This window comes from Triticum aestivum, chromosome 5B (genome assembly GCF_018294505.1).
Source record: "Triticum aestivum cultivar Chinese Spring chromosome 5B, IWGSC CS RefSeq v2.1, whole genome shotgun sequence".
NCBI classification, from domain to species: Eukaryota; Viridiplantae; Streptophyta; class Magnoliopsida; order Poales; family Poaceae; genus Triticum; species Triticum aestivum.
In genome coordinates, this window is record NC_057807.1 from 406,163,537 (window position 1) to 406,175,757 (window position 12,221).

Below are 12,221 nucleotides of genomic sequence, written 5' to 3' on the forward strand. Positions count from 1 at the left end.
GCTAAGGGGGGACGAGCGGGGGCCAGCCCCCCCCCCCCCCCCCCAATGGCTGTCTCGTACTGAAGTACCGTAGCGTAGGTCCCAAGTAGATTAGGCAAGGTCAATTAGATTTAGGACTAATTGGCCCCCCTAACAGTGCGGTCAAGAAGGCTTGAAGCCCAGGAACTTTGCAAGTTGAAGCCCATGTATTAAACAAATAGCCCATGCGGCCATGCTGGTAGTTGTGGTCTTGTGGAAGCTGGCCAGGCCACGATCTATGGCTTCGATCGTTTCGGCCTCGTACACAAGCTCGCTTTCCCTAAAAAAACGCACAAGAGCTCGCTGCGCGTAGCCGCCCATGGAAGTTAGACGAGGGCATCCGTACAACAGATTAGCGCGGCCGCCGTCGCCGATGGCGGAATAATTACAGTGCGTCTTCCTGGTTCCTTCATTGATTTATATATGTACCATGGAATACTGATGAACTGATCCACATCTTTCTCCACAAGACAAGGAAGTTTTTGCCTTTTTGATGGGATTAATTAGGGATGGCAATTTTTTGTTTATTCTAAAAAATAGGTATGCACTGATTCTATCATCTTAGTTTCAGAATTTTCCCTTAGCACTACTCAACAGGACTCACTTCAGATCTAAGGTATATCATCGGCTCATGTCTACATCATCGCAAGTTATTATTATTGTTAGAATTTCACAAACTGAGAGATTGTTATTGTTAGAATTCCATATAAGATTATACATTTTGTCCTGTGAGTTTTAGGCATAAGAACCACATTCAAACTAATGAAAATCTACCATTTTCTAATAGCAAAATCCATATTATCTTGTATTCCTCATAGAATGGTCATTGTTAGGAAAAAAACTTCTATATGTTCATTGAATACTTCGCCCCCTATCGTCAAATCCTGGCTCCGCCCCTGAAGACCGATATCTAGCATGCATCTCAAAGTATTAAGCTCATGATAAACAGAGTAATGTATCAAGAAAGATGACATAATGTAGACAGAGTAAGGCCAAAAAATATGACTAAACCTGTCGATTTATCTTTAGTAGCAATGATACATCCATTTTGCATCATGTTTACCTACTGTTATTTTTGTTGTTTTATTGCATAATAATGCTTTTTGGAGTAATTATAATGCCTTTTCTCTCATAATATGCAAGGTATACAACAAAGGGGAGAATTCTGGCAGATGGAAATCTGGACGTGAAAAAGCTACGTCAGGCTACATATTCTGCACAACTCCAAATGAGCTGAAATTTGACGAGGATTTTTATGGAATAAATAAGAAATACTGGAGCAAATAAGTACAGAAGGGGCCCACCCTGGTGAGCATAAGACACCAGGGCGTGCCTGCGCCCCCAGGCGCGCCCTGGTGGGTTGTGCTCATCCAGGCCCACCTCCGGTGCCCCCCTTCTGGTACATAAGTCATTTTGACCAAGAAAAATAAATAAGGAGAGGACTTTCGGGACGAAGCGCCGCCGTCTCGAGGTGGAACCTGGGCGGAGTATTTTTGCCCTCCGGCGGAGCGATTCCGCCGGGGGAACTTCCCTCCCGGAGGGGGAAATCATTGTCATCATCATCACCAACAACTCTCCCATCTTGGGGAGGGCTATCTTCATCAACATATTCAACATCACCATCTCATCTCAAACCCTAGTTCATCTCTTGTGTTCAATCTTTGTACCGGAACTATAGATTGATGCTTGTGGGTGACTAGTAGTGTTGATTACATCTTGTAGTTGATTACTATATGGTTTATTTGGTGGAAGATTATCTATTCAAATCCATTATGCTATTTAATACCCCTCTGATCTTGAGCATGATTATCATTTGTGAGTAGATACTTTTGTTCTTGAGGTCATGGGAGAAATCATGTTGCAAGTAACCATGTGAACTTGATATGTGTTCGATATTTTGATGATATGTATGTTGTGATTCCCTTAGTGGTGTCATGTGAACGTCGACTACATGACACTTCACCATATTTGGGCCTAAGGGAATGCATTATGGAGTAGTTATTAGATGATGGGTTGCGAGAGTGACAGAAGTTTAAACCCTAGTTTATGTGCTATTCCGTAAGGGACCGATTGGATCCAAAAGTTTAATGTTATGGTTAGAATTTATTCTTAATACTTTTCTCGTAGTTAGGGGTCATTAAGGCTATTTTACGGCGCCGTTACCGGGGAGTGAAGCGCTCTTGCTAAGTGGAAATTGGTAAGGAAACATTATTACTACATGCTGAAATTTATTGTCACTTGTTACTATGGAAAATAATCCTTTGAGGGGTTTGTTCGGGGTATCTTCACCTCGGCCGGAACCACAATTAGTTGCCCCTAAACCTACTACACCTACTGAAAATATTAAATATGAAATTCCTTTGGGTATGGTAGAAAAACTGCTAGCTAATCCTTATGTAGGAGATGGAATCGAACATCCTGATATGCACTTGATATATGTGGATGAAATTTGTGGATTGTTTAAGCTTGCGGTTTTACCCGGAAATGAAGCTAAGAAGAAGGTTTTCCCTTTATCTTTGAAGGGAAAAACATTGACATGGTATAGGCTATGCGATGATATTGGATCATGGAACTAGAATCAGTTGAAATTGGAATTCGATCAAAAACAATTATCCTATGCATCTAGTTCATCGTGACCGGAATTTTATATATATTTTTTTTGGCCTCGTGAAGGAGAAAGTATCGCTCTAGCTTGGGGTAGGCTTAAGTCAATGTTATATTCATGCCTCAATCATGAGCTCTCAAGAGAAATTATTATTCAGAATTTTTGTGCTCGGCTTTCTTGTAATGATCAATCTATGCTCGATACTTCTTGTACTGGTTCTTTTATGAAGAAGACTATTGAATTCCAGTGGGATCTTTTAGAAAGAATTAAACGCAACTCTGAAGATCGGGGACTCTACGAAGGTAAAGATTCAGGTATTGAACCTAAGTTTGATTGTGTTAAATCTTTTATGAATACCAATGCTTTTCAAAAGTTTAGCACTAAATATGGACTTGACTCTCGCATAGTAGCTTCCTTTTGTGAATCTTTTGCTACTCATGTTGATCTCCCTAAGGAGAGTGGTTTAAATATCACCCACCTATTAGAGAAGAAATTAAAGAACCGGCAAGAGCTAAAGAAGAAACTATCATTTAGAATGTTGATCCAGTCGTTCCCAATTCTTATATTGAAAAATGACCTTTCCCTGTTAGGATGAAGGAACATGCTAAAGTTTCAACTGTGGAATATTAAAACACCCAAACCAGCTGAACAAATCAGAGTTGAACCTAGTGTTGCTATGGTTAAAGATCTCTTGGTCGATAATATTGATGGGCATGTTATTTACTTCTATGATGAAGCTGCTAGAATTGCCAAATCCGATGAAAAAGATAAACATAGACCAGTTGTTGGCATGCCTATTGTCTCAGTTAAGATAGGAGATCACTGTTATCATGGTTTATGTGATATAGGTGCCAGCGTGAGTGCTATTCCTTTTTCCTTATATGAAGAAATTAAGAATGAAATAGCACCTACTGAAATAGAAGACATAGATGTTACTATTAAACTTGCCAATAGAGATACTATATCACCAATTAGGATTCTTAGAGATGTTGAAGTCTTGTGTGGGAAAATAAAATACCCTACAGATTTTCTTGTTCTTACTTCCCCACAAGATGAATTTTGTCCCATTATCTTTGGTAGACCTTTCTTGAACACTGTCAATGCTAGAATAGATTGTGAGAAACAAATTGTCGCTGTTAGCTTTGGTGACGAATCTCATGAGTTGAATTTTTCCAACTTCAGTAGAAAACCTCATAAGAAAGATTTGCCTAGTAAGGATGAAATTATTGGTCTTTCTTCTATTGTTGTACCTCCTACTGATCCTTTAGAACAATATTTGCTAGACCATGAAAACGATTTTCATATGCGTGAAAGAAATGAAATAGATATAATATTGTTCGAACAACATCCTCTACTTAAACACAACCTACCTATTGAAACTCTAGGAGGCCCTCCACCGCCTAAAGGTGATCCTATGTTTGAATTAAAACAATTGCCAGACACTTTGAAGTATGCTTATCTTGATGAGAAAAATATATATCCTATTATTATTAGTGCTAACCTTTTAGAACATGAAGAAGAAAGATTATTGAAAGTTCTAAAGAAGCACCAAGCTGATGTTGGATATACTCTTGATGTTCTTAAGGGCATTAGTCCCACTCTATGACATCACAAGAGTAATATGGAACCTGATGCTAAACCCGTTGTTGATCACCAACATCGGTTAAATCCAAAGATGAAAGAAGTGGTAAAAAGGAAATATTGAAACTTCTGGAAGCAGGTATAATCTATCCTATAGCTGATAGTAGATGGGTAAGTCCTGTTCATTGTGTCCCTAAGAAGGGAAGTATTACTGTTGTTCCACAAAGAATTGTCACATGCTATAGAATGGTAATTGATTATAGAAAATTAAACAAAGCAACTAGAAAAGATCATTACCCTCTACCTTTTATTGATCAAATGCTAGAAAGACTATCTAAGCACACACATTTTTGCTTCCTTAATGGATATTCTAGTTTTTCACAAGTACCTGTTTCACAACTGATCAAGAAAAGACCACTTTTACTTGTCCTTTTAGAACCTATGCTTATAGATGTATGCCTTTTGGTTTATGTAATGCACCTGCTACCTTTCAAAGATGTATGACTGCTATATACTCTGATTTTTGTGAAAAGATTGTTGAGGTTCTCATGGATGACTTTTCTGTTTATGGGAAGTCTTTTGACAATTGTTTAAGCAATCTTGATCAAGTTTTGCAGAGATGTGAACAAACAAATCTTGTCTTGAATTGGGAGAAATGCCACTTTATGGTTAACGAAGGTATTGTTTTGGGCCATAAAATTTCTGAAAAAGGCATTGAGGTGGACAAAGCCAAGGTTGATGCAATTGAGAAAATGCCATGTCCTAAAGATATCAAAGGTATTCGTAGTTTCCTTAGTCATGCTGGTTTTTATAGGAGGTTTATTAAAGACTTTTCTAAAATTTCTAGGCCTCTTACAAATCTTTTGCAAAAAGATATTCCTTTTGTATTTGATGATGATTGTTTGGAAGCCTTTGAATCATTAAAGAAAGCCTTAATTACTGCACTTGTTGTTCAACCACCTGATTGGAACTTGCCTTTTGAGATTATGTGTGATGCTAGTGATTATGCTGTTGGTGTTGTTCTAGGACAAAGAGTTGGTTAGAAATTAAATGTTATCCGTTATGCTAGTAAAACTCTAGACAATGCTCAACAAGATTATGCTACTACTGAAAAAGAATTCTTAGCAGTGGTGTTTTCTTGTGATAAATTTAGATCTTACATTGTTGATTCTAAAGTGATTGTTCACACCGATCATGCTGCTATAAAATATCTTATGGAAAAGAAAGATGCTAAACCTAGACTCATTAGGTGGGGTCTTCTGCTACAAGAATTTGATTTGCATGTCACTGATAGAAAAGGAGCAGAGAACCCCATAGCTGATAACTTGTCTAGGCTTGAAAATATTCTTGATGACCCACAACCTATTAATGATAGCTTTCTTAATGAACAGTTAGCTACAATAAATGTTTCTAATAGTACACCTTGGTATGCTGACTATGCTAATTATATTGTTGTTAAATACATACCACCTAGTTTCACATACCAACAAAAGAAAAAAATCTTCTATGATTTAAGACATTACTTTTGGGATGACCCATATCTTTATAAAGGAGTAGATGGTATTATTAGACGTTGTGTACCTGAGCATGAACATGAACATATCCTACGAAAGTGTCACTCCGAAGCTTACGGAGGACATCACATGGGAGACAGAACCGCTCATAAGGTATTGCAATCTGATTTTTGTTGGCCTACTCTCTTCAAGGATGCTTGTAAGTTCGTCTTATCTTGTGATGAATGCCAAAGAATAGGTAATATCGGTAAGCGTCAAGAAATGCCTATGAATTATTCACTTGCTGTTGAACCATTTGATGTTTGGGGATTTGATTTCATGGCACCTTTTCCTTCCTCGAATGGGTATACTCATATTTTGGTTGCTGTTGATTATGTTACTAAGTGGGTAGAAGCTATTCCAACTAGTAATGCTGATCACAACACCTCAATTAAAATGCTTAAGGAAGTTATTTTCCCAAGGTTTGGAGTCCCTAGATATTTAATGACGGATGGTGGTTCACACTTTATTCATGGTGCTTTCCATAAAATTCTTGCTAAGTATGATGTTAACCATAGAATCACCCTATCATCCACAGTATAGTGGTCAAGTTGAACTTAGCAATAGAGAAATAAAATTAATTTTACAAAAGACTGTCAATAGGTCCCGGAAGAATTGGTCTAAGAAACTAGATGATGCACTTTGGGCTTATAGAGCATCATATAAAAATCCTATGGGTATGTCTCCTTATAAAATGGTTTATGGAAAATCTTGTCATTTGCCTCTTGAGTTAGAACATAAAGCATATTGGGCAATTAAAGAACTCAACTACGATTTCAAACTTGCTGGTGAAAAGAGGTTATTTGATATTAGCTCATTAGATGAATGGAGAACCCAAGCTTATGAAAATGCAAAGTTATTCAAAGAAAAAGTTAAAAGATGGCATGACCAAAGAATCCAAAAGCGTGAGTTCAAAGTCGGAGAATATGTTCTTCTGTACAACTCTCGTTTCATATTCTTTGCAGGAAAACTCCTCTCCAAATAGGAAGGACCCTATGTCATCGAGGAGGTTTATCAATCCGGAGCCATCAAAATAAATAATGCTGAAGGTATTAACATTAAGGTTGTTAATGGGCAACGAATAAAACATTATATCTCAGGTACGCCCATTAATGTTGAAAGCAATATTATCCAAACTATGACACCAGAAGAACACATAAAAGAAACCTTCTGGAACACTCCAGAATCGTGAAAGAAGGGAGGTACGTGATACGGTTAGTAAACGGACTCTGAAAAATCCGCAAAAAATATTTTTTGTCAGTTTTGGAATATTAAAAAAATTAGGAAAATAAGAAACAACCAGGAAAGTGATCCTGGTGGGCACAAGACACTAGGGCGCGTTTGGCTTGCTAGGCGCGCCCAGGTGGGTTGTGCCCACCTCAGGCACTTTCCGGACTCCGTTTTTCTTTTGTTTGGCTTGTTTCCCAAGATAAAAAATCTTTATATACCCCCTGAACCTGTTGACCTCCGTATCGTGAAGAAATCTCCTATTTTCTTTTCTTGCTGTTTTTCTGTCAGATCTAATCCACCATGGCCGCTTCAAGCTCCTCCAAGGACAAGTTCTTCGAGAACGTCATCAACCCATATCTGCGGGAGGTGATGTAGCACCCTCAAGCTATCCAGATGCACGATGGGGTGCTGCACATCTGCAATGAGCAAGGCCCCAAGGGAACTGGATCTGTGGAGGCCAAGCTTAGAGCTATGGAGCAGGAAGTCTTGCAGTGCAAGGGGATGGTGGAACGTGGACTCAATGCCAATCACGTCATGATCGTGGACTACACCCATGATCTCCAGGTGGATGGAAAGTCCATGAAGGACATCGTCTCCTCCTTCAACGAGCAAATCAACTTCCTCCAGAGCCAAATCTACGACCTCCAAAACCTAGTCTTTGAATATGAGGCAAGGTCTAAAGGTATGAGTTAGCTACCAGTTGCAGGACCCGGGAGACTCACTCTTCCTCTTATGATGGTGAGCCTCTGCTGTGAAAACCTGAGGACAAGATCTCTTCTACTTCATCACCACTGATGTAGCTTAAAGCTACGTCGGTTTTTCCCCCAAAGAGGAAGGGATGATGCAGCACAGCGGTGGTAGGTATTTCCCTCAGATATGAAACGAAGGTTATCGAACCAGTAGGAGAACCAAGCAACACAACGTAAACAACCCCTGCACACAAATAACAACACCTCGCAACCCGACGTGTTAAAGGGGTTGTCGATTCCTTTCGGGGTACGGCGCCTCAAGATAGGCAAAGGACGTGAGGTAAATTTGTAGATAGGATAAATAGATCACGGAACAAATAAATTGCAGCAAGGTATTTTTGTATTTTTTAGTTTAATAGATCTGAAAATAAACGCAAGGAAAAAGTAGATCGTAAGGCAAATATATGAGAAAGAAGACCTGGGGGCCGTATGTTTCACTAGTGGCTTCTCTCGAGAAAAATAGCAAATGGTGGGTGAACAAATTACTGTTGGGCAATTGATAGAACTTCAAATAATCATGACGATATCTAGGCAATGATCATTACATAGGTATCACATCCAAGATTAGTAGACCGACTCCTGCCTGCATCTACTACTATTACTCCACACATCGACCGCCATCCAGCATGCATCTAGTGTATTAAGTTCATGGAAAACAGAGTAATGCAATAAGAACGATGACATGATGTAGACAAGATCGGATTATCTATTGTGGCAGATATGGATCCCGTCTTTTTATCCTTAGTAGCAATAATACATACGTGTCGGTTCCCTTTCTGTCACTAGGATCAAGCACCATAAGATCGAACCCACTACTGGGCACCTCTTCCCCTTGCAAGATAAATAGATCAAGTTGGCCAAACAAAACCCAAATATCGGAGAAGAAATACAAGGCTATAAGAGATCACACATATAATAGATCAAAGAACTCAAATAACTTTCATGGATATAAAAAGATATAACTGATCATAAACTCAAAGTTCATCAGATCCCAACAAACACACCGCAAAAAGGACCTACGTCATATGGATCTCCAAGAGATCATTGTGTTGATAATCAAGAAAGAGAGAGAGAGGAAGCCATCTAGCTACTAACTATAGACCCGAAGGTCTACAAATAACTACTCACACATCATCGGAGAGGCACCAATTGAAGTGGTGAACCCCTCCGTGATGGTGTCTAGATTGGATCTCGGTGTTCTAGGCTCTGCGGCGGCTCAATGAAAATTTCGTCGATTCCCCTAGGGTTTTTGGAATATTGGGGTATTTATAGAGCAAAGAGTCGGTCCAGGGGGCACGTGAGGTGGGCAAACCCACCTGGGCGCGCCTGGGCCTCCTGGCGCGCCCAGGTGGGTTGTCCCCTCCTCGGGACTCCCCCCAGGTGCAACCAGGGCCCAATGTGTTCCTTCTGGTCCATAAAAAATCATCGTAAATTGGCGTGGTAATTGGACCCCTTCTGATATTTCCATTTCCTGCTATGTAAAAAACATGCAGAAAACAGCGACTAGCACTTGGCACTATGTCAATAGTTTAGTACCAAAAAAATGATATAAAATGACTATATAATGATTATAAAACATCCAAGATTGATAATAAAACAACATGGAATGCTAAAAAATTATAGATACATTGGAGACGTATCAGCATCCCCAAGCTTAACTCCTGCTCGCCCTCGAGTAGGTAGGTGATAAAACAATATTTTTGATGTGGAGTGCTGTTTATCGTGTCATATCATATTCTTTTATTCATAGCATGGACATTTGGACTTTTATGTGATTCAAAGCAATAGTCTAGTTTTGACATAATAATTTAGATACTCAAGCATATCAACAAGCAACCATGTCTTTCAAAAGATCAATGCTAAAACAAGTTATCCCTAGCCCATCATCCTCAAACATTGATCCATTCATAAAACACACTTGGATATTGGCTAAACCCAATACTTAAGTATGATCATATTGTCCCCTAGTTGGTGCTTTTATAAGAGAAGATGGAGACTCAATTTCAAAAATAAAAATTGCATAAAGAAAAAGAAAGGCCCTTCGCAGAGGGAAGTAGTGATTTGTAGAGGTGCCAAAGCTCAAAGCGAAAAATTAGAGATAAAAACATTTTGGGTGGTGTATCCATCCCACCAACGAAAACAACTTGGATCATCCCAAACTTTCCATGCTAGATATATCATAGGCGGTTCCCAAACAGAAAATAAAGTTTATTCCTTTTTCCACCATAACTTTCACTTTCCATGGCTAACCGTATTCACGGGTGCCCTCCATACGAACACTTTCCAAGGAATTTATTATTTGACAACATAAAGTAAATTCATTTTTGCATTTCGGGACTGGGCATCCCTAATACCTTTGCGTTACTCTTGTGCAATGACAAGTGAATAAACACTCATCGTGAGAATAACACATCTAGCATGGAAAATATTAGCTACCCGTTACCGTTCCGCGAGCGAAACAAACACACAATAGAGAAGTTCATTTTGAAAATTAGAGATGGCACATGCAAATTTGCTTAGAACGGCAAAATAATACCACATATAGGTAGATATGGTGGACTCATGTGGCAAAACTGGTTTAAAGGATTTTGGATGCACAAGTACATGTCATACTTGGTGCAAAATGAAGGCTAGCAAAAAGATTGAGAAGCGACCAACCAAGGAACAAATAATGTCATAAGCAAGCATTAAACATAATTAACACCGAATAATGCACCATAAGTAGGATATAATTTTCATGCATGATTATTGACTTTTGTGCATGCATAGGGAATCACAAACCTTAACACCAATATTCCTACTAGCGCACAATTACTCACCAATATGACTCACATATCACATCATTATATCTCAAAACTATTACTAAGAATCAAATTTATTTTGTCCAATGATATTTATGACATATATTTTCTTCTTTCTTTATCCTTCTTGGATATCTATCACTTTGGGACTAATTTTCATGTGTTGCTTTTCATAAGCTCAAACAAATATAAGTGAAGATCATGAGCATATCATATTTTATTTCTCTCAAAATAATTTAAGTGAAGCAAGAGAGAATTTCTTCAAAATTTACTAAGCACACCGTGCTCAAAAAGATATAAGTTAAGCACTAGAGCAAGTCCATTGCTCATAAAAATTTAAGTGAAGCATAGAGAGCAATTCTAACAAGTCATGGCATAATTTTGGCTCTCTCAAATAGATGTGTCCAGCAAGGATTTATGACTTAAAACACAAAATAAAACAAGCAAAGACACATATCAGACAAGATGCTCCAAGCAAAACACATATCATGCGACGAATAAAAATATAGTCTCAAGTAAAATACCGATGGTCGTTAGAAGAAAGAGGGGATGCCCAATAAAAATATAGTCTCGAGTAAAATACCGATGGTCGTTAGAAGAAAGAGGGGATGCCACTCGGGGCATCCCCAAGCTTAGTTGGTTGTTCATTCTTGGATAATAGCTTGGAATGCCAGGGCATCCCCAAGCTTGGGCTCTTCTATCCTTCTTTCATCCATCGTGAGATAACCCAAAACTTGAAAACTTCAATCACACAAAGCTCAACAAAACCCGTGTGAGATCTGTTAGTAAAAGAAAGCAAACCATTACTATAAGTTTTGTGTCAAACCAATTCTTATTTTATTTTTGTATTATATCTACTGTATTTCAACTTTTCTATGGCAAAAACTCATCAAAGAAAACCATAGAGACATCAAAATAAGCACACAACACAAAGAAAACATAATATGTCAAAACAGAATAGTCTGTAGTAATCTGGAACTTTCGAATACTTATGTAACTCCAAAAGTTCTACAAAATTAGGAAGAACATCATAATTTGTATATTAATCTTCTTCAAAAAGAATCAGAGCAGAACCTCTTTTCTGTGATTTATGATAATTATTTTCGTGAGCACAAAGTTTCTATCTTTTTCAGTAAGATCAAACAACTATCACCCCGGAAGATCCTAAAGGTTTTACTTGGCACAAAAACTAATTAAAACACAAAAAACACAATCATAATAGTAGCATAATTGTGCTAACACTCAAGAATAGAAAGCAAAACGCAAAAAATAAATTTTATTCATTGGGTTGCCTCCCAACAAGCTCTTTCTTTATAGCCATTAAGATAGGCTTAAGATTTCAATGATGATCACATGAAAGACAAGAATTGAAGCACAAAAAGAGCATCATAAAAAATGTGACAAATACATTTAAGTCTAACATACTTCCTATGCATAGGTATTTTCTAAGCAAACAAATTATCAAGGCAAGCAAAAACTAGCATATGCAAGGAAAAAGAAAGAGATGATAGCAATCTCGACATGAAGAGAGGTAATTTAGTAACACAAAAAATTTCACAACCATATTTTCCTCTCTCATAATAATTACATGTAGGATCATAAGCAAATTCAACAATATAGCTATCACATAACATATTGTCAACACGATCCACATGCATGCGAAGTTGGCACTCTTCCAAAATAG

At 38.1% G+C, this 12,221-nt stretch overlaps 1 long non-coding RNA gene across 2 annotated transcripts; it reads left to right on the forward strand.

Moving 5' to 3' along the window:
* Nucleotides 1-263: 263 nt before the first annotated feature.
* Nucleotides 264-1,452, forward strand: LOC123116235 (uncharacterized). 2 transcript variants are annotated; one of them, XR_006456993.1, is made up of 3 exons: nucleotides 264-408; nucleotides 584-634; nucleotides 1,162-1,452. It is a non-coding gene; the product is annotated as an uncharacterized lncRNA (long non-coding RNA). The 2 variants fall into 2 exon arrangements; XR_006456994.1 differs by having other exon boundaries at nucleotides 590-634.
* The last annotated feature ends 10,769 nt before the right edge of the window (nucleotides 1,453-12,221 follow it).